Source organism: Tenrec ecaudatus, chromosome Y (genome assembly GCF_050624435.1).
Source record: "Tenrec ecaudatus isolate mTenEca1 chromosome Y, mTenEca1.hap1, whole genome shotgun sequence".
Lineage (NCBI taxonomy): Eukaryota > Metazoa > Chordata > Mammalia > Afrosoricida > Tenrecidae > Tenrec > Tenrec ecaudatus.
Genome location: NC_134549.1, coordinates 18,226,313 through 18,244,718, shown reverse-complemented (window position 1 = coordinate 18,244,718; position 18,406 = coordinate 18,226,313). Strand labels below are relative to the sequence as shown.

Here is an 18,406-nt window from a genome sequence, read left to right as displayed (position 1 = left end):
AGGAGATCAGGGTTTGATCATAAATCTTCCAGTATTTCATAGGCTGAGTGCATCCCAGGGTGCAGTCGTCAGAGTGCACCTGGTTGCTGTACTCAGCATCAACAGGGTATAAGGACGTCGGAGCTCATCATCCCTGTACCTTTCTGCACTCACGGTTCCTGCAGCAGCTGTCTGTCTTGTCTTTTGTGCATATCTCATCTACTTGCGGTGGGGCTTTCTCTATGTCTACTTGGACGGGACAGGATTTTCTGTAGTTTGGTAGTGATGCAATTTTATATATTTTAGAGCTCTAATGGTCTAATGACTTTTGTGTTGGGCTGTCATCTAGAAGGTTGAGAGTTCAAAACCACAATTTTCTCCCGCAGGGAAATATGGGATTGACTCTTTTCATGAAGACACAGGGACAGATGAGAACTCTCAGCACAAGGAATCCAGGACAGATAAAACTTCAGAAGCAATCATGGGTGTTGCGATACCATGAAGGTAGAGTTTTGGTGTGCACCGAAGTGGAGGTTGTGGGGAACCAATCACAAGGATGGATGTAGAACCCACCCCACCCCTGAGTGAGACGAACAACACAAAAGTGGGTGAAGGGAGAGAGCAGATAGTGTAAGATGTGAAAATAATTTATAATTTATCATTAAGTCACGAGGGTGGGAGAGTGGGGGAAGGAGGGGGGTAAAGAGGAGCTGAGAGCATGGGCTCAAGAAGGAAACAATGTTTTGAAAATGATGGTGGCGACATATGCACAAATGTGTATGGATTTTTATAAGAGGTATAAGAGTTCTACTAATAATATTATATATAAAATATATCATATATAAAATTATATTACTGTATATATTCAATCAAATATACCTATGCTGTAGATCCCAATGCTGTAGTTCTACGATGCCGAATATAGTCTCTCTAACACTGCAATGTCTTTAGGGTAACGGAAGTGATGCCCAGGAGGATGATTGATAACGTTCTCTGACATAAAATGACAATGATTTTTCTAAGTGTTTTGGAATGCCCCATCTTCTCATCGCTACCCTAATTGGTGATGATGCACACCGTTTCTCTGTTGGAGGCAGCTGAACGCTATTGGGACTGGACCTTTGCGGGGGATTAGACCAGCTATCCCGCATCAAGCTGGGTTTGAACTGAGGCGTGTGGATGAAAGGAAAAGAAAGAGCTGTGTACAAAGCATGGGACAGGGAGGACTCCAATCCAATAGACTAAAGTCGCCAGTACATTCAAAGCTTGGTATATATACTCTTCTTACACAGTACTTGGTTACAAAACAAACATCAAAGCACTTAAGCATTCCTAAACTCTTATCTATGCAAATGTAACTCAACTAGTCACAGTTTCTTAACCTTAGAATAATAAAAGCACCAGGTTCAAAGACAATCACAGGGATATGCAAGATTCAAGAGAGCCTCAAAGGGATCCTTATTAACTGAGTTATCCCTCAATGCTTTTTAGCAGCAAAGTCACAAATAGTCAGTTTGCAACACTTTTGTCTGCAGAGACACAGAGGCTCAGGGGACTAAATAGTCACCCATTAGTAAACACCTTGGTCAGCTGGATGCTTCCTACAGACCTTAACTTGCTCTTTTTGAGTATTTCTTCAAACTGGTGCAACAAGACTATGTGCAGGGTGTAGTGGTGTTTTGCAGCTGCCACTGTTCTGCCTGAACTCTTTTGCTTCTTATTTGGACCAGACGGTTCATGTGAGACGTCTCAGACTCTCTGGAAATATTTTGGATTCAACAAATTTCCTGAGGGAGCAGGAAGTGAAATGTCAGGACACCAAATGTGGAATGGTGACAAAGACTTTGATCCAATGCCAACAGACAGATACAGTCATCCCCTACAGAAGTGGTTCTCAACCTGTGGGGCGCAATCCCTGTGGGGGTCAAACAATCCTTTCACAGGGGTGGCCTCAGAACATCGCAAAACACATAAATATTTCACAATACATAATTACATATTGTTTGTGATTAATCACTGTGCTTTAAGTGTGTTTAATTATGTTCAATTTGTAACAATGAAAATACATCCCGAGTATCAGCTATTTACATTATGATGCATAACAGTAGCATATTACATTTAGGAAGTAACAATGAAAATAATTTGATGGTTGGGGGGTCAGGTCACCACAACATGAGGAACTCTATTACAGGGTCGTAACATCAGGAAGGTTGAGAACCACTGACCAGCAGGCAGTCCCCTAAGTTTATCTTTCTACCAAGGGATAGTAGGGAAGAATGAATTTATGCTTGATGAATCCTTACATAGTTTGCAATTATTCCTTGTATAATGGGAGAAAGATTTTGTAATACTTTAACCTGCATCATAAGCTACAGGAAATAAATTTCCATTTGTCAGCAAGAGTGTGCATATTCTTTCTGTGTTCCTGGGAATTGGGCATGGAGTGATACCAATAAGCCTGGGAGCCTATGATGCATAGCACTGGTTCTCAACCTTCCAAATGTCGCGATCCTTTAATGCAGTTCCTTCTCCTGTGATGACCCCCAACCATAAAATTATTTTTGTTGCTACTTCATTCATAACGGTAATTTTGCTACTGTTCTGAATGGTAATGTAAATATCAGACATACAGGTATTTCATTTTAGAAATGGAACATAATTAAAGGATAGTGATTAATCACAAAACAATACATAATCACACTTTGTGGAACATTTATTTCTAATTATAAATAGATGACATTTGGTCTTGAAGCATGGTGTAGCATGGGTAACTGTCTTCACGCTGGGTACTTGTGTGTGGGGGTATATGCATGTGCACAGAGCCCGTAGAAGATGCATAGAGGAGCAGAGTCTCTTCCTAAGACCTTCAGAAATATGTGTTTTTCGATAGTCTTAGGAGACCCTGTGAAAGAATCGTTCAACCAGTAAAGGGGTGGTGACCTATAGGTTGAGAACCAGTGATTAGCTTGGAGGGAAATGGGGATCCGTCCTAATGTGTCCTGCAGGTTGGCAATGAGGTGAAAGGGATGCAATAGTGCAGAGTTTGGTTTATTTTACTTTTTTATGAGACTACGTGGGATCCTAGAATCGATTTACAGGCCATTCCCACCAGGTGCTCCACAGAGAAGAACAAGTTACATGCTCCAGGCACTATTCACCCCTTCAGAAACCATGGCGGGGTGGTGCACATGATGGGATGCTGGACTGTTTCAGTAGTTTATCTTTTGGGATGCAAACCAGAAGATCACGGTTTGAACATCAGCCTTTCTGTTTTGCAGGAGCTGCATGCATTCCAGGATGTGTTCATCCGAGTGCATTCAGTTGCTCTACTCAGCATAAACAGGGTATAGAGATATGGGGAGGCTTGTCATCCCCTATATCTTTCTGTCATCATTGCCTTTGCACCTGAGTTTGATTAATTTTATTGTTTGATGATATAATGTCGCTTCCATGAGTGGATCTGCTATAATGGAATCTTGTGTGAAGACATTCCTTAGTAAAAGGATCAGGGTGTGGGTAGTACTGTTCAATCCCTTCTCAATCTTTGTCAGATTGATGTCCGGGGAGTTTTCTGAGGTGTGGATCCAGATCCTATCACCTACCAAGGGGTTTTAGAGATGTGAGCAGAGAGAAGTCTGATGTCTCTGCAGAAAGAAAGGAGATAGAGAGGTCAGGAGCTCTCTGAGGCAGCTGTGTCTGGCACATCCAAGCACTCATCCCTTCACAACCCCAAGGGAATAGATATAAAGGGAGTTTCTCTGAGGTGTGGCTGTACAGAACTTTCATTTCTCAAGGGATTCTAGGTGAGAGCAACCTGAAGATATACTACAAAGTTGACTACATCCAGGATAGAAGTATGGGTCAGGTTGAATCCCTGGACCTGTAGTCTCTTACCAGGGAGCTTCCTAGACAGAATGTAAGGCAGATGCTAAGATACAGGAAGATTTCTAAAGCAGGTCACACCCTCACATGTTACCAGTTGATGAGGAACCGGCCCTAGACCCAAAAGAAGACAGAGCATTCTCCTCTGGTTGATGCCCTGGATTTGGGCTTCACCCGCTTTAATGATGAGATAGTTACTTCTGGTTGGGGGTGCTTCTATCACTGGTAAAAGGATTAAGGATCATAAGCAAAACTCTTAATCCCTTAAAATGCCACGTGGTGCAGTGAATTACTTGGGATCGCTCAGCAAACCATAGTTCTCTAATGAGAAACTAATGACTATCATGATTGTTCTGAGAGAGGAAAGTTAGAGAGGATTACTGGCAGGATTCAGTTATAAATGATTATTACAAAGGTTAATTGTGATGGACAAAGCCTTGAACTCTCAACAGAAATGTTGGTCAAAGTCACCCTCCTCCCTCACAGCCATCAAGTCCATTCCAACCCAGCAACCCCAGAGGGCGAAGAACTAAACTTCTAGTCGGGGAATTCTTTATTTCCTGATGATATGTGATTGATATTTTTGTCAGTTACAAAGTTATAATTCTTTTCCCTGGGTAAAATATCAATCAGATATGATGCAGAATTAAAAAATTCACAAACAAGAAAAAATGAAATCACAATTCAACACCACCACCACCACCACAAAAAGCCCTTCATGAGGTACTGTGACAAAAATGTCGGTGACAACCACACACAAATCTAAAACCAGCATTTCCTCTCATACACCAACACACACAAGAGCCACACCCCAGGCAATGATATAACACAGGAAGAACGAAGAAACTGAACACAATACACATACACAATCACACACAACATGCACAAATAGAAAGCAAAACTGCTAGAATGAATACATACACATCAATCACCTCACCCAAGGTCAATGGGCTATTCTAAATTAAACAGATGGACAGAAGCTGATGGGCCAGAAAACAAAATCTATCAAATGCTACCAGTTACCTCAGACCTCGTACACACAGACCTGAAAATATTTAAAATCAGAGGCCGCCCAAAAGCATATGAAGCATAAAGCAACCAAAGGAAAGCCGGGACAGCACTATTGATAAGTGTTTAGCTGAATAGCAGAAGAAAGTTGACCTAGACCAGAGAGCTTCTCTGGATGTGAAGTCCCTGCCTGGTGAACCTCCGAGGCCCAAAGTGAGGCTGAGGCCCAAACATAGTGCTCTCCAAGGGAGGTCCGGCGCAGAGATGTTGCAAAGAGAAAAGGAAGACACCCCAGAGCACACAGGGAGAGTCTTCTCCTGCAGGCGATGCCCTAGATTTGGATTCCAGCTGCCTAAACAGAGGGACCATTAATGTTGGTTGTTTTAAGAACCCTAATTGGTGATGTTTCTCTCATCACAGCACTCGAGAAGGGAATGTACAAGGTTCTTCTCAAGAGGTCAATAATTTAAGCTCGCCCAATGTGATCTAATACTCCCTACTGTGCTCTAGGGAGACGCAATTAAGGTTGCATGTTTGGTAATCCACTGGGGTGCTTACCACCACGGCAATGGTTCAAACCACTCATCCAATCTGTGAGGCTCGATGAGACCTTTCAAACCTGGAGAGATCGACAGTCCTTCGGAAGCCAAAGAGGCCCGTCTACTCTTTCCCAAAGTTGGCTCTAAGTTGGAAGGGGCACAGGTTACAAGTAAATTTGTGCTATGGGAAATTAATTACACAGATGAAAATCCATATGGACAAAACTCTGTTGCACATGTGAGAATCTGGGCTCTAGAGCCATTCTGTAAGCAACCGCTTAATCCACTCTCAGCAGCAAACACACTCCTCAAAGTTTTCTATGTTGTCTCAATCCCAGTGGGGAAGGTGTGATGGCTGGGAGTTTGTGTCCATGGGGCTGGGTAGGGATTCTCAGGGAAGGGTTGGTTATGATGACATCAGCCTGGTTGATGAGATTTTATAAAAATGCCATCAATTCCAAGCTGAGATCTACTGTGAACAGCCAATGAGGGGGAGCATAGCTATCTTGTGGGTGTGGTCTTATGTTTAAAAGGACTCTCTGAAAGCTCTGTAGCTTTGTTCTGCACCTGGACCCTTCATCTGACTTGAAGGTTTGGGGACTTGAGACAGAATCCTGCCATCATTCCTGCTTCTCTGGATGTTGTCGGTCTCAACACCGTTGAGGAAGAAGTCTGCCATTTGATCTACCATCTTGGATTCATCAGTCACTGGAACTATTTGATGAAGGAGAAGAGTCAAGACTGAAATCTGAGCTTTGTCAGCCTCTGCAACTGTGAGTTGAAATAGGAAGTAAGATGAAAACATTCTAAATGGTTCTCAGGAGCTAAGTGGGGGCAGACCTAGAGGTGGGAAGGCTGCGTTCCCAGCTTGGCTCTCTTGGAGACCTATGTGAAGTGAGTGTATTCTGTATTCCATTATGAACATGTGGATGTATGTTCTCTATGCAGTATAATCAGAGTAAACAGAGTAGGGGGTCCTGCTTACCCTCCATCATTAGTAACCTCTCCAGGGATTTGATGTGTCTTCCTATCTTCCCTTGTGCAACCATTCATTATGTGTATCAACTAGCTAAGGTCATGCTTGTCCACATTGTGGTAGGGATGTAAGGATGTCTGTTTGGGAGCCAGGCTCCAGTGTGGGTTTATGTGTGTACTAGTCAACTCCTGGGGGCTTCACAACCACCAAGTTTCCAATTCAGAGATAGAGAGTCTGCTCCCAGCAAGATATATAACAGTGGTTCCCAAAGGAGGTGATCCTGCCCACTGACCAGAAAAGGAATGATCCCCTTCAGTGATTCCGGTATTTATATTGGGGAGAAAGATGGGGCTTTCTGCACCCACTGAGATTTACAGTCCTCGAATCCCACAGGGGTGGTTTTCTGTGTCCTGTGTGGTTTCCATTCATCGACATTGATGATGGCAGTGAGCTCTTTTAATACTTTGTCTGGGATTACGGGCTTTAGGACAAGCATTGGATTCCAGATGTGATGGAATTCTTATTGGTGGTGGTTTTGTCTGGTAGGTGCCGCCCATAGGGGCCAACCCTTAGGCACACCCCGCACGACAGAAAGAAACCTTGCACACTTTGGGCCATCCTCAGCATTCTCCCCAAGACGTGACTATTGTTCCATCGGCTGTGTCTATCCGCCTCTGTGAGGGCTTCCCTCTTCTTCACCATGCTCTCCTGCTCACGGACTGGTCCTTCTTGACCATACAAGCAAAGTCTGTCAGACAAAGTGTTGCCATTCTTGTGTCTAAAGGGAGCTTAGGCCAAGTGTGTTTTCATGTTATTTCTCAGGAGGGGTTACAGGCGATGCTCAGAAGCAATTATATTTTGAAACAATTACAAATTTGATAAATGACTTAAATTACCCAGTCTGAAATGGATGATTTCAAGGATGAATCACCACCTAATTCACCATAAATAATTATTTCACAACAGCATTAAATGATTAATTATTTCTATTATGTGTTCTGCCACAGACGAGTGTGAGCCACAAAAAGGCCAGCTTGTTGACTGTTGATCGCCTCCCATCACGTGAAGTCCTACTAGTGACTAATTTTAACATGGATCCTATGGCCTGGAGGTGAGAACATGCTTATCAACAATGTCCCCTTTGATGTAGCCAGGATATGAATATTTTAATTTTATTAACATAGCTATTACAATCAATGCTGTGCCCTCAATGGCTCACTGACTCTGAAGAATCATAATGTTATTTTGGCTTTCTACTTCTGTCCACTCTTGTTTCAGTCCTGGACAAATGATAAATGAGTGCAGACCTTTAAAGAGAGACTGAAAAATCCACTTGTGATTGCATCCAAAGAGTCATATTCAAAATCTAGCACCGGGTGATAACGGACCAAGGACTCTTTTAAATCATCAAGGCATGATTATGGCTGTCTTTTATTGGAACTCACAATATTTATGCCAAACCTCTCATGTCTGAAGAGCAAGTTTAAACCTTCCTCCCCAACCTCTCACTCCCCACCCCGCAAAAGAAGAGATTTTAAAGAGGGCAGACTCCATATAAATGGCTCTTTCTCTACGTTTCTTTGGATGATGTCAGGCCAAGCTGTTTTGTGGTGTGAGCCTATTCCCATCTCCCTTTTCTCTACCTCATCGACAGAATGACACTCTCTTGGTTCTCACTCATCACTTTGATGACTTCCCCCTTGGGGTGCAAGTTACACTTTTATACTCCAATTTGTCGTCTGTAGTTGCTCTTTGAAACGTTCTGTTCCTTTCTCTCATCATTTCCTCCATTTTCTTTAGTTGCATTTCTCCCAATGGCAAAATTCAGAGTCTCCTTTTTATCCCCCTTGATCATTCTTCCTTCTTTGTCTTGTGGATAATGTTGCATTCTTCATACATGATGCTACTTATGTCGTCCCACAGCTGGTACCATTTCCTGTTGTTGGTGCTCAACAAGCCATATCTGTTCTTGAGATGGTCTTGCCATGGAAGTGGGATGGTTCTCAGGTTCTATTTGTGCTCTCATATATTTGATTCATTTCTTCAGCTTCGTGGTCTCAGCTTCATTTTTGCCTGCAGATAACCAGCTCCTCTAAAATCTCTTTCATGTCAGGGCTTATAGGTGAACATTTCATTTGGGGGAAGGTATACATAGCTGACAAATGCAAAAAGAACCAACCAAACCCCTCCATTAAATTACTTGGGATCATGTAACAATTAAAGAGATCATCTTGCCCTCAGGTAAGGTACCTTGGAGAGTGGATTACCTCCACCCTCCTCCAGTCAGTTCAGGGAGGAGCAGTTCCTTATCGGATTGACTGGTGTGTCCTTGATGGTTAGTTCTGAGCCAGAGGTTGCAGAGTCAAAAATCGTACCCTGTCCATCGTGCTCACGCTGCCTTGTTTGTAAGGATCAATCTTCTAAACGACAAGGAACGTAAAGTATGTGTCTCAATCTAGGCCTTCTTTGGGTTTCCATAATCCCCCCTCCTGTGATGAAGGACATAAAACTACTCATGAATTTGACCTTTTCTTGTATTCCATGCCCTAAGGAGGGTATATCCTGACTGAGAATCTTTGGATGCTATCATGACTTCATGCTAATAGCATTCCTCATCCAGATCATATATCTTTAGTTTGGGTTTGTCTTTATGTCCTTTATGTCTGAATAAATATTGTCCTCAATTTATATTTGGGATTGGGGTTTCTTCTGTACTCTAAAACATTTGCCCCAGATGCTGTCGATTCGATTTCTGTGAGTCACATCGGCATAAGGCTATAGGTACAGCTTCCATTTGCATTGTCAAGGAAGGTGTGTGGCGAAGAAGTCCTTGTTCTTACAAGATATGCCCTGTGATTTCCAGATTTGTTTCTATCACCAAGACCATATTTTTCCAACTACAATTCCTTCCTTTCTCTTTCCTAATTTATTATTACAATTACCAATAATCATCTATGTCTTCTGACTACATGGTTGATCAATTTCATACTAAAATGTTTGGAAGATTTCTTCAGTTTCTTTGTTAGTGATTAGTGAGCACATTTGACGTTTCACTGCATTAGAAGACTTTCTTGTAGTCTCATAGACGTTATTTGATAACACAGATCATTATAGTTCAATATAGATCTCATAATTTCCATTTGAGGAGTGCTCCGTCATTCCTCTTGAATTTGACTCTCCTGTATATTAAGCCATAGGATAGCTTGATTCAATATGCAAGCACGATATTCCTACTGATCTTTGATTTATGCATCTCCTCAGCTGTTGAGGTCACTTGCCACCCTTGGCTGCCCATCCTGGATTCCACAACCTCAGCACCCACTTGAGCCACAGGAAGTATCTAGTTTGCAATCGAAGTGTCACGTGGAAGTGTCACCAGCCTCTACCACGGTGAGTTGATAAGAGGAGTGTCCTACATTCCCCTCTTAGGAGAAAAGTAGGTCAGAGTCAGATTTAGGAGTTGTAGCACAACTACCTTGGCTATCCCAGAAGTCTGAGCAGACCCCTCCTTTTATTTACAGGTCAGGACTCCCTTTGAGGCAGATTGATCAGCATGGGCAGCAGGAAGCCACCCAAGCTCCAGGATCTTGACCTGCAGCGTGAGTTGCAGAATGAGGCCTCAGCCATGGCTCCTCCGGACTGGCTGCCTACAGACCTCTTCCCCTCCTTGTTCCTAGCAGCTGCGGTTGGGGGACACACAGAGATAGTGAAAGCCATGATGTGGTGTTGGCCTTTCATCTGGCTCCCACTAGGGGCTCTCCTGAAGTATCCTTATACTCAGCAAGACATCTTAATGGCTGCCATGGATGGTTTTGATAGTCTGCGGGCACGGAATGTTCCACCAAGGAGATCCAAATTGAGAGTGCTGGACCTAACCCTGAACCCTGACACCAACGTCTGGAAAGTGTGCTCTGTGCCCTCATCAGATGATACGCTGTCCACCCAGCCGAGAGCTATGACTCACCAAGGGAAGGATTTCAGAGCAGGGGAGACGTCTCAGCCCTTGGCCTCTATGGTGTTAATCACAGACCTGTGTTTTCTTGAAACAGGCCAGGATGAATTGCTCACCTGCCTCATTGAAAGAGTTCAGCAGGGAAGGGGTCTGCCACCCCTGGGCTGTAGGAAGTTAGAATTTATAGGTCTCCCAGAACTCCCAGTTATTGAAGGGGTACTGCATGAGGTGCAGCTGGACTCTGTCCAGGAGGTGGTATTGCACTGCAGATGGGACCTGAAAACCCTCAAGTGGTTTGTACCTTACCTGGCCTACTTCACTCAGCTGAGCACACTCCATCTTTCTGGAATCATCCTGGACCCCCTTGGGTCATGTAGCAGGGAGGAAGTGGAGAAGTTACTTGAAGAGTTGACCTCTCAGCTGCTCAGTCTGCATCAACTCAGGCACCTCATTCTGGAATCTGTCTATTTCATCGACGAACAACTTGACCAGATGCTCAGGTGTTTGCCGGCTCCCTTGAAGACCCTCACCTTAAAGTACTGCGTGCCAGTGGACTCTGACATGTTTAGTCTGTGCACGAGTCCCAGCACCAGGAGCCTCAGATTCCTGGATTTGAGCGGAGTGTTCAAGGCGGCCTTGAGATATGAATTCCTCCCAAGTCTGCTCGAGAGGGTCTCAGCCACCCTGACCTACCTCAACTTAGCTGACTGTGGCATCAATGACTCTGAGCTCACTGCCTTGCAGCCTGCTCTGGGCCAGTGCTCCCAGCTCACTACCTTGCTGCTGGGTGGAAACTCAGTCTCCATGGCTGTGCTGCAGGACCTGCTTGAGCACATGTGGCCACTGTGCAATTTCTGCTTTGTGGCGCTCCCTGTTCCTCAGCATTGCTATCGGGATCATGGAGGTCCAGTGTATCTGAGTACTCTTTCGGAGGCTTTGCGGGAGCTCGAGATGACCCTGCAGGCCTATGGGCCCCTCTCTGTAAAATTCTCTCCCAGCACAGGTAAGAGTAATTGGGATGAAATCATCATACATGTGTAAAGTGAATGTGATGACCCTCTTTACCAATTCTCAGCTCTGCTCTTGGTTTACCCTCTCACTTTTAAGACATTCATATTTACTACGCTAATAAGATAATTTCGAGTTCGGTTCAAGAGGATTCGGCTATCTTTGCTAGCACAGTGTGGTCCGTTTGACTAGAAGACTACAGGAAGCATCTGCCATTAACAGCCTTACCCAGTCATTCCTTGCCGCCTTCACATCTCTTTCACAAGACATGAAAATAGATTCCCACAGCCTGGAAATGACAGAAAGGAGCATTATACGTCCTTGAAACCCAAGCTTCCTGCCCTGGGAACCTCATAGACTCCGAGGAACGTGGACGCCAACACTCCACGAATCTCCAAGGAATTCACCCCCATGTTGAAAAGAGGCCAGTCCCTCCTACAGCAAGACAATCAGCTGACAGCCTTGCACACCCACACCTAAGCTTCTGTACGCCAACAGCCCTTTCCTGAGATGAAATAAATGTCGCTTTGTAAAACCATCCATTGTGGTATTTAGTTCTCATCTACCCAGAATAAAAAAAACATCGCCTTGACTCTGGACCTGTGAAAACGCAAAGAAAGTGGAACCGGAACGAAGCCCCGCCCCACGCTCCACGCGCCTGGCCCAGGGATTGGCGGTAAGGGGGCGGATCCCTCCAGGGAGCCCCGCCCCCCGGTAGCGCGCCCGAGCCCCGGATGGGTAGTCACGGAGGAACCACCCAGGAAGCCCGCTGCGCGCATGCGCAGGACACCTGAGCCCAGGCGCGTGGCAATGACGAAGTTCCGCCCTCTTCAGGACTTCCGTGTGAATCCAACTTGGGCAAAGCACAGCCCCTCGTCACACTGCGCGTGCGCGTGCGCCCTGAGAAGCCTCCTGGTCTTGCAGGGTCCAGAAAGGTGGGAGGCAGAGCCACATCCCCTGGGCTTGTTCGAATGCCATCTCTGTGCTTTCTTGGCTCCATACAGCTGTGTGCGGCAGAAGCCCCCCACACCTACCTAAACAGTAAGACAATGATGTTTGTTTGTTTTATAAACCCTAATTGGTAATGCTTCTTACATAAGAGCCGTTGGGAAGAGAATATACTGGGCCCTTCTCAAGAGGTCAATCCTTTAAACATGCCCAATGTGATCCAATCATCCCTGCAGTGCTCCAGATAAATGCAATTGATGTGGCATACTTGGTAACCAGGGCACTCATTCCAACCTACCAGGCAATCTGTGGGGCTTGATGAGGTCATCTACCCCTGGAGAGATCAACAGTCTGTAGGCAGCCAAGGAGGCACTTTTACTCTTTCCCATAAGTTGGCTCTATGTTGGAAGAGACAGAGTACAAGTGTGTTTGTGCTATGGGAAATGAGTTACATCAATGAATATTCATAAGGGTACTATTTTGCATATGTGACAATCTGTGTACTAAAGCCATTTCTGTAACCAATTGCTTAATCCTCTCTCATCTGCTAACTCACCTCCTCAAAATGTTCTATGTTCTATCAATCACAATGGGTGAGGTTTGATGGCTGAAAGTTTATCTCAACAGGGTTGGGTCTGGACGCTAAGGGTGTGTTCTGTTAGGATGGCATCAGCCTGGTGGATAAAATGACCAAAAATACCATCACTTCCCTGCTGAGACCTACTGTGAACAGCCAATGATGGGGAAGATAGCTATCTTGTGGGTGTGGTTTTATGAATTAAAATGACTCTGAAAGCTCTCTAGCTTTGTTCTGGACCTGGACCCTTCCTCTGTCTTGAAGGTTTGGAGACTTGAGATAGAATCTTGCCATTATCTCTGTATCTCTGGAAATTGTTGGTCTCAACACCCTTGGGAAGAAGTTTGTCCTTTGACCTGCCATCTTGGATTCATCACCCACTGGAAATACTTGATCAAAGATAAGAGTCAAGATTAAAATCTTAGCCTTGTCAACCTTTCCAATGGTGATTTGAAATAGGGAGTAACAGGAAAATTCTCTAAATAGTTCTGAGGTGCTAAGTGGGGAAGGTCCTAGAGGTTGAGGTGTGGCATTCCAAACTTGTCTTTCTTTGAGGCCTATGTGAATTGAGTGCATTCAATATTGCATTATGAACATATAAATATATTTGCTCTACCCAGGCTAATCAGGGTGTTGTGCTTGCCCTCTATCTCCTTCACACCTCAGTACCTATTCAGGGACTTGATGCATCTTAATAGCGTACTTTGGTGCAATGGTTCATTAAATGTATCATCTTTTTCAAATACATTTTATTAGGGGCTCATACAACTCTTATCACAAACAATACATATACATACAACAATTGTATAAAGCACATCTGTACATTCTTTGCCGTAATCATTTTCTTTTTTTTTCTTTTCATTTTTTTACATTTTATTAGGGGCTCATACAACTCTTATCACAATCCATACATATACATAAATCAAGTGTATAAAGCACATCTGTACATTCTTTGCCCTAATAATTTTCACAGCATTTGCTCTCCATTAAGCCCTTTGCATCAGGTCCTCTTTTTAAATGTAACATCTTGCTGAGATCATGATTCTCTGTAGTGTGGCAGGTAAAGAAGGGTGTCAGTTTGGGGGATGGGCTCCAGTGTGGAGTTATTCATCTATTAATCAACTGTTGGAGGTTTCAGAACCACCGCTGTTTCCAGTTCAGAGTGATGAGAGCCTGCTCCCATAAAGACATTTAATAGTGGTCCCCAAGTAGGTGATCCCGTCCACTGAGGTGAAATGGAATGGCCCATTCAGTGATAACCTGTATTTTAAATAGGGGAGAAAGATGGGGCTTTCTTCTCCCATTCAGAATTACAGTCGTGGAATCCCACAGGGGTGGTTTACTCTGTCCTGTGTGGTTTCCATTCATCTGCATGGACAGTGGCAAGAAGCTCCTTTTACTCTTTGAGAGTATGCACTTTAGTGCAAACCTTGTGCTTGCTTAATATTTATAGACAGATTCTAAGTGAGTGTTTGCTTTTAATGATGGACTTAAATATCCACTCAAGACTTCAATCCTAGAATTGCTTTTAGATTCTCGATGTCGGGTGAAAACTGAATAACAACTCTTCTTAATTATCAAGGTGTTTTAGTGACTGTCATTTTTGTGGACCCACAGCACTGCTGCCGAGAATCTCGTGTCTGAAGAGTAAGTTGAAGCCTTACTATTCAACCCTCTCACACCCCCACCACAAACCCTTAAAACAGAAAATTTAAGGAGGGAGACAAACATGTCCTAGACATGTAAACCAGAGATAGCTTAGTCTTCTGTGGTCAATTCTCACCTGGTGGATGAATAAGGCCCTCTTGATTACTAAGCTATTAACTGAAGGCTGTGCAGAAAATGCCTGTCTGACTATATTTCTTTGGATAAAGTCAGGCAAAGATTTCTTGGGGTGTGAGCCTATTCCCACCTCTCTTTTCTGTGCCACATCTACAGAATGACATTCTCGATGTTCTCACTATTAAAACTTGAAGGATTCCCCTTTGGGCATCATGTTTCATGTTAATATTTTAATTTTTCCCCTGAACTTGCCCTTTTTTAAGTATTCCGTTCCGTTTCTTTCATCATTTCTTCCATTTGCTTTAGTTACATTTCTACCAATGGCAGGATTCAGAGTCTCTTAGATGTCCACTTTGGTCATTCTACCTTTTGTGTCTTGTGGAGGACGTTGCTTTCTTCATACATGATGTTATTGATGTCATCACACAGCTGGTCCAGTTTCCTGTTGCTAGTGTTCAGTCAATCCTACCTGTTCTTGAGATGGCTTTGACACTCATGTGGGATGGATCTCAGGTTATATTTGTGCTCTCACGTAGTTGATTCATTTCTTCAGCTTCATGGCCCCAGTTTTATTTTTCACTGCACATAATGACCTCCTCCAAAATCTCTTAAGTTAGGGCTTAAGTCTCAACATTAACTTTTTGGATGTTATATGTAACTTTCAAATGTCAAAAACAAACCCCAAACCAAAAACCACTTCCAGATGCCTTGAGATCATGTAAAAATGAAGTAGTTCTTCTTGCCCTCAGGTAGGGTACATTGGAAATTGCATTACCTGCATGCGTCTAAAGATGGTCCAGGGAGGAGCAGTGTTTTAGGGATTTCCTGGGCGTGTCCTTGATGGACAGTACTGTAGGTTGTATAATCAGGAGTCCTACCCTAGTATCTTGCTCAGATGCCTCACTTGAAAGTGCCAATGTTCTAAACTCATTAGAACATAGGACTTAGTGAAGTAAAATCCCGTCTTTGAATGGTCTCATGGTATGAAGACTTCATGGGAATGGCGACCCTAATGTGTCTGCATCTTTGTTTCCTTCATAAACGAAGGCACTTTGTCCTTACTTATCTTGGTGTTAGGGTCTCTTTTGTACTGAAACACTTGTCCAACTTCTGTAGTGGATTTGATTTCTGTGGATTGCACAGGCAGAAGTCAGTCGTGCATAGCTGCCAATATGCTGTTCAAAAAAGTTTGATGGAACGATGGAAGAGCTGAGTCCAGCCCTGGCTATCCCATTCTCTGTGACCCGAGTTTTGAACGGCCGTGCAGCCCCACACCCACGCCTGTCCCAGTACAAGCCCAAGTGCAGTTCCTTGGAGCAGGATGAGCTGCACCGTCGTTATTGGAACTGCAGAAATGCAAGTGACTGGCCTCTGTGAACCACACCAGAAGGCTGGCTGAAGATGACTGGACTGGAGTGGAGAGTGAGGATTAGGAACATAGGAAAGATGACGAAGACATAGATGTTGACATTGACGAGAAACTCCCCATGCGCTATGCCAATCAGTTGATGCTCTCTGAGTGGCTGATTGATGTTCCCGCGGACCTGGGGCAGGAGTGGATTGCGGTCAGTGCCCCATTGGAAAAAGAGCGCTCATCGTGGCCTCCAGGGGTTGCACCAGCGCCTACACCAAGAGCGGGTACTGCGTGGACAGGTTTCCTTCCCTCCTGCCGGGAGGCAGCAGGCAGAGCTCATGGACATCATTGTGCACTGCATTCACAGCGAGGCGCAGCAGACCTACTATGTTCTGGAACTGATGTGTTAGCGGGGACATCTCGTTTATGACTGCCCCTCTGATTTCTGGTTCTACTGGATGCATGCGAAGTTAGCCGAGGAAGGCGAACTGGGAGAGCAAACAAAGCTCAATCCATTTTAGTTTGTGGGGCCCAGAAGTTCCAGTGCACCCCAAGAGTCTGTGTGAGGTTCTGGCCACAGGCTTCCCTTTTGAGGTGGACGGGCTCCTCTTCTACCACAAGAAGATCCACTACATCCCGGGCAGCATCCCCCTGGTGGGCTGGCTATGGCCTTACATGGTGCCGCTTGTCTTCACTCAGCAAGAGTACACAAGGCACCAGCTTCTGCAAATCAGCCAGCAAAATTAATGCTGTTATTCTTTAGAGTTAGTGAATGTTGCAGGGTATAGCATTGATAACAACATCCTGGTTAAAAAAATAAAAATAGTACCATCATGGTTGAAACATTAAAGGGAACAATGATATTAATTAAAATGTTCTGATTTTGATTACATAGGAGCATATTTTAAATTAAATGACTACTGGGACTCTCTGACATGGAAGGGGGGAAGGAGTCAGGTTATTCATCAGTCAACAAGATTGTCTTAATGTGACCAATGTTTGTCTAAAGTATACTTGCAAAATTTACCTTGTGATTTCACGAATCCTTTTATCACCAAGACCATATTTTCCAACTGTTTCCCCTACCTCATTGTTTCCTAATTTCTCACTCCAATTACCAATAATTATCTATGTGGCTTGACTACATGATGGGTCAATTTCATACTGAAGTGATTGGAAAACTACTTCAGCTTCTTCATTAGTGATTCGTGAGGAAATTTTACTCATCATTGTGTTGACTAGACTTTCTTGTACTCCCATAGATATCCATCACAGAGAGCATTGTAGTTCAATACAGATCTCCAAGTTTCCATTTGATGAACGCACCATTATGCCTCTTGAGTTTGCCTCTCCTGTAGAGTTAGCCTTGGGATGGTTCGATTCAATATGCAATGATCACATTTCCTACTGATCTTTGATTTATCCACCTCGCCAGCTGCTGAGGTCACTGTCCACCATCGGCCTGCCCATATTGGATTCCAAAACCTTAGGGTCAACGTAGAAAGAGGAAGTGAAATGTAAGCCTCACATGGATCTTGCAAGCCTCTCCCACTGTGAGTTGTTAAGAGGAGTAACAAAGCCAGAAAGCTCCCTTCTGAGGAGCTCTGGGTGCCATGACCCAGTTGGACGGACAGGATTTTCTGTAGTTTGGTAGTGATGTAATTATATATATTTTAGAGCTCTAATGGTCTAGAGACTTTTGTGTTGGGCTGACATCTAGAAGGTTGAGAAGGTTGAGAGTTCAAAACTACAATTTTCTCCCCCAGGGAAATATGGGATTGACTCTTTTCAAGAAGACACAGGGACAGATGAGAGCTCTCAGCACAAGGAATCCAGGACAGATAAAACTTCAGAAGCAATCATGGGTGTTGCAATACCATGGGGGTAGAGTTTTGGTGTGCCCAGAAGTGGAGGACATGGGCAACTGATCACAAGGATGGATGTAGAACCCACCCCAACCCTGAGTGAGACGAACAACACAAAAGTGAGTGAAGGAAGAGAGCAGATAGTGTAAGACGTGAAAATAATTTATAATTTATCATTAAGTCATGAGGGTGGGAGAGTGGGGGAACAAGGGGCTTAAAGAGGAGCTGACAACACGCGCTCAAGTAGGAAACAATGTTTTGAAAATGATGGTGGTGACATATGTACAAATGTGTATGGATTTTTATAAGAGGTGTAAGAGCTCTACCAATAAAATTATATATAAAATTATATTACTGTATATATGCAATCAAATATACCTATGCTGTACATCCCAATGCTGTAGTTCTACAATATCGAATATAGTCTCTCTAAGACAGCAAAGTCTTTAGGGTAACGGAAGTGATGCCCTGGAGGATGACTGATACCCTTCTCTGAGACAAAATGACAAAGATTTTTCTAAGGTGAATCAGAGACA

General features: G+C 43.9%; 1 pseudogene; it reads left to right on the top strand.

Annotated features, from left to right (window-relative positions):
* The first annotated feature begins 15,851 nt into the window (after nt 1-15,851).
* On the top strand, nt 15,852-16,752 carry LOC142435680 (snurportin-1 pseudogene; annotated as a pseudogene).
* The last annotated feature ends 1,654 nt before the right edge of the window (nt 16,753-18,406 follow it).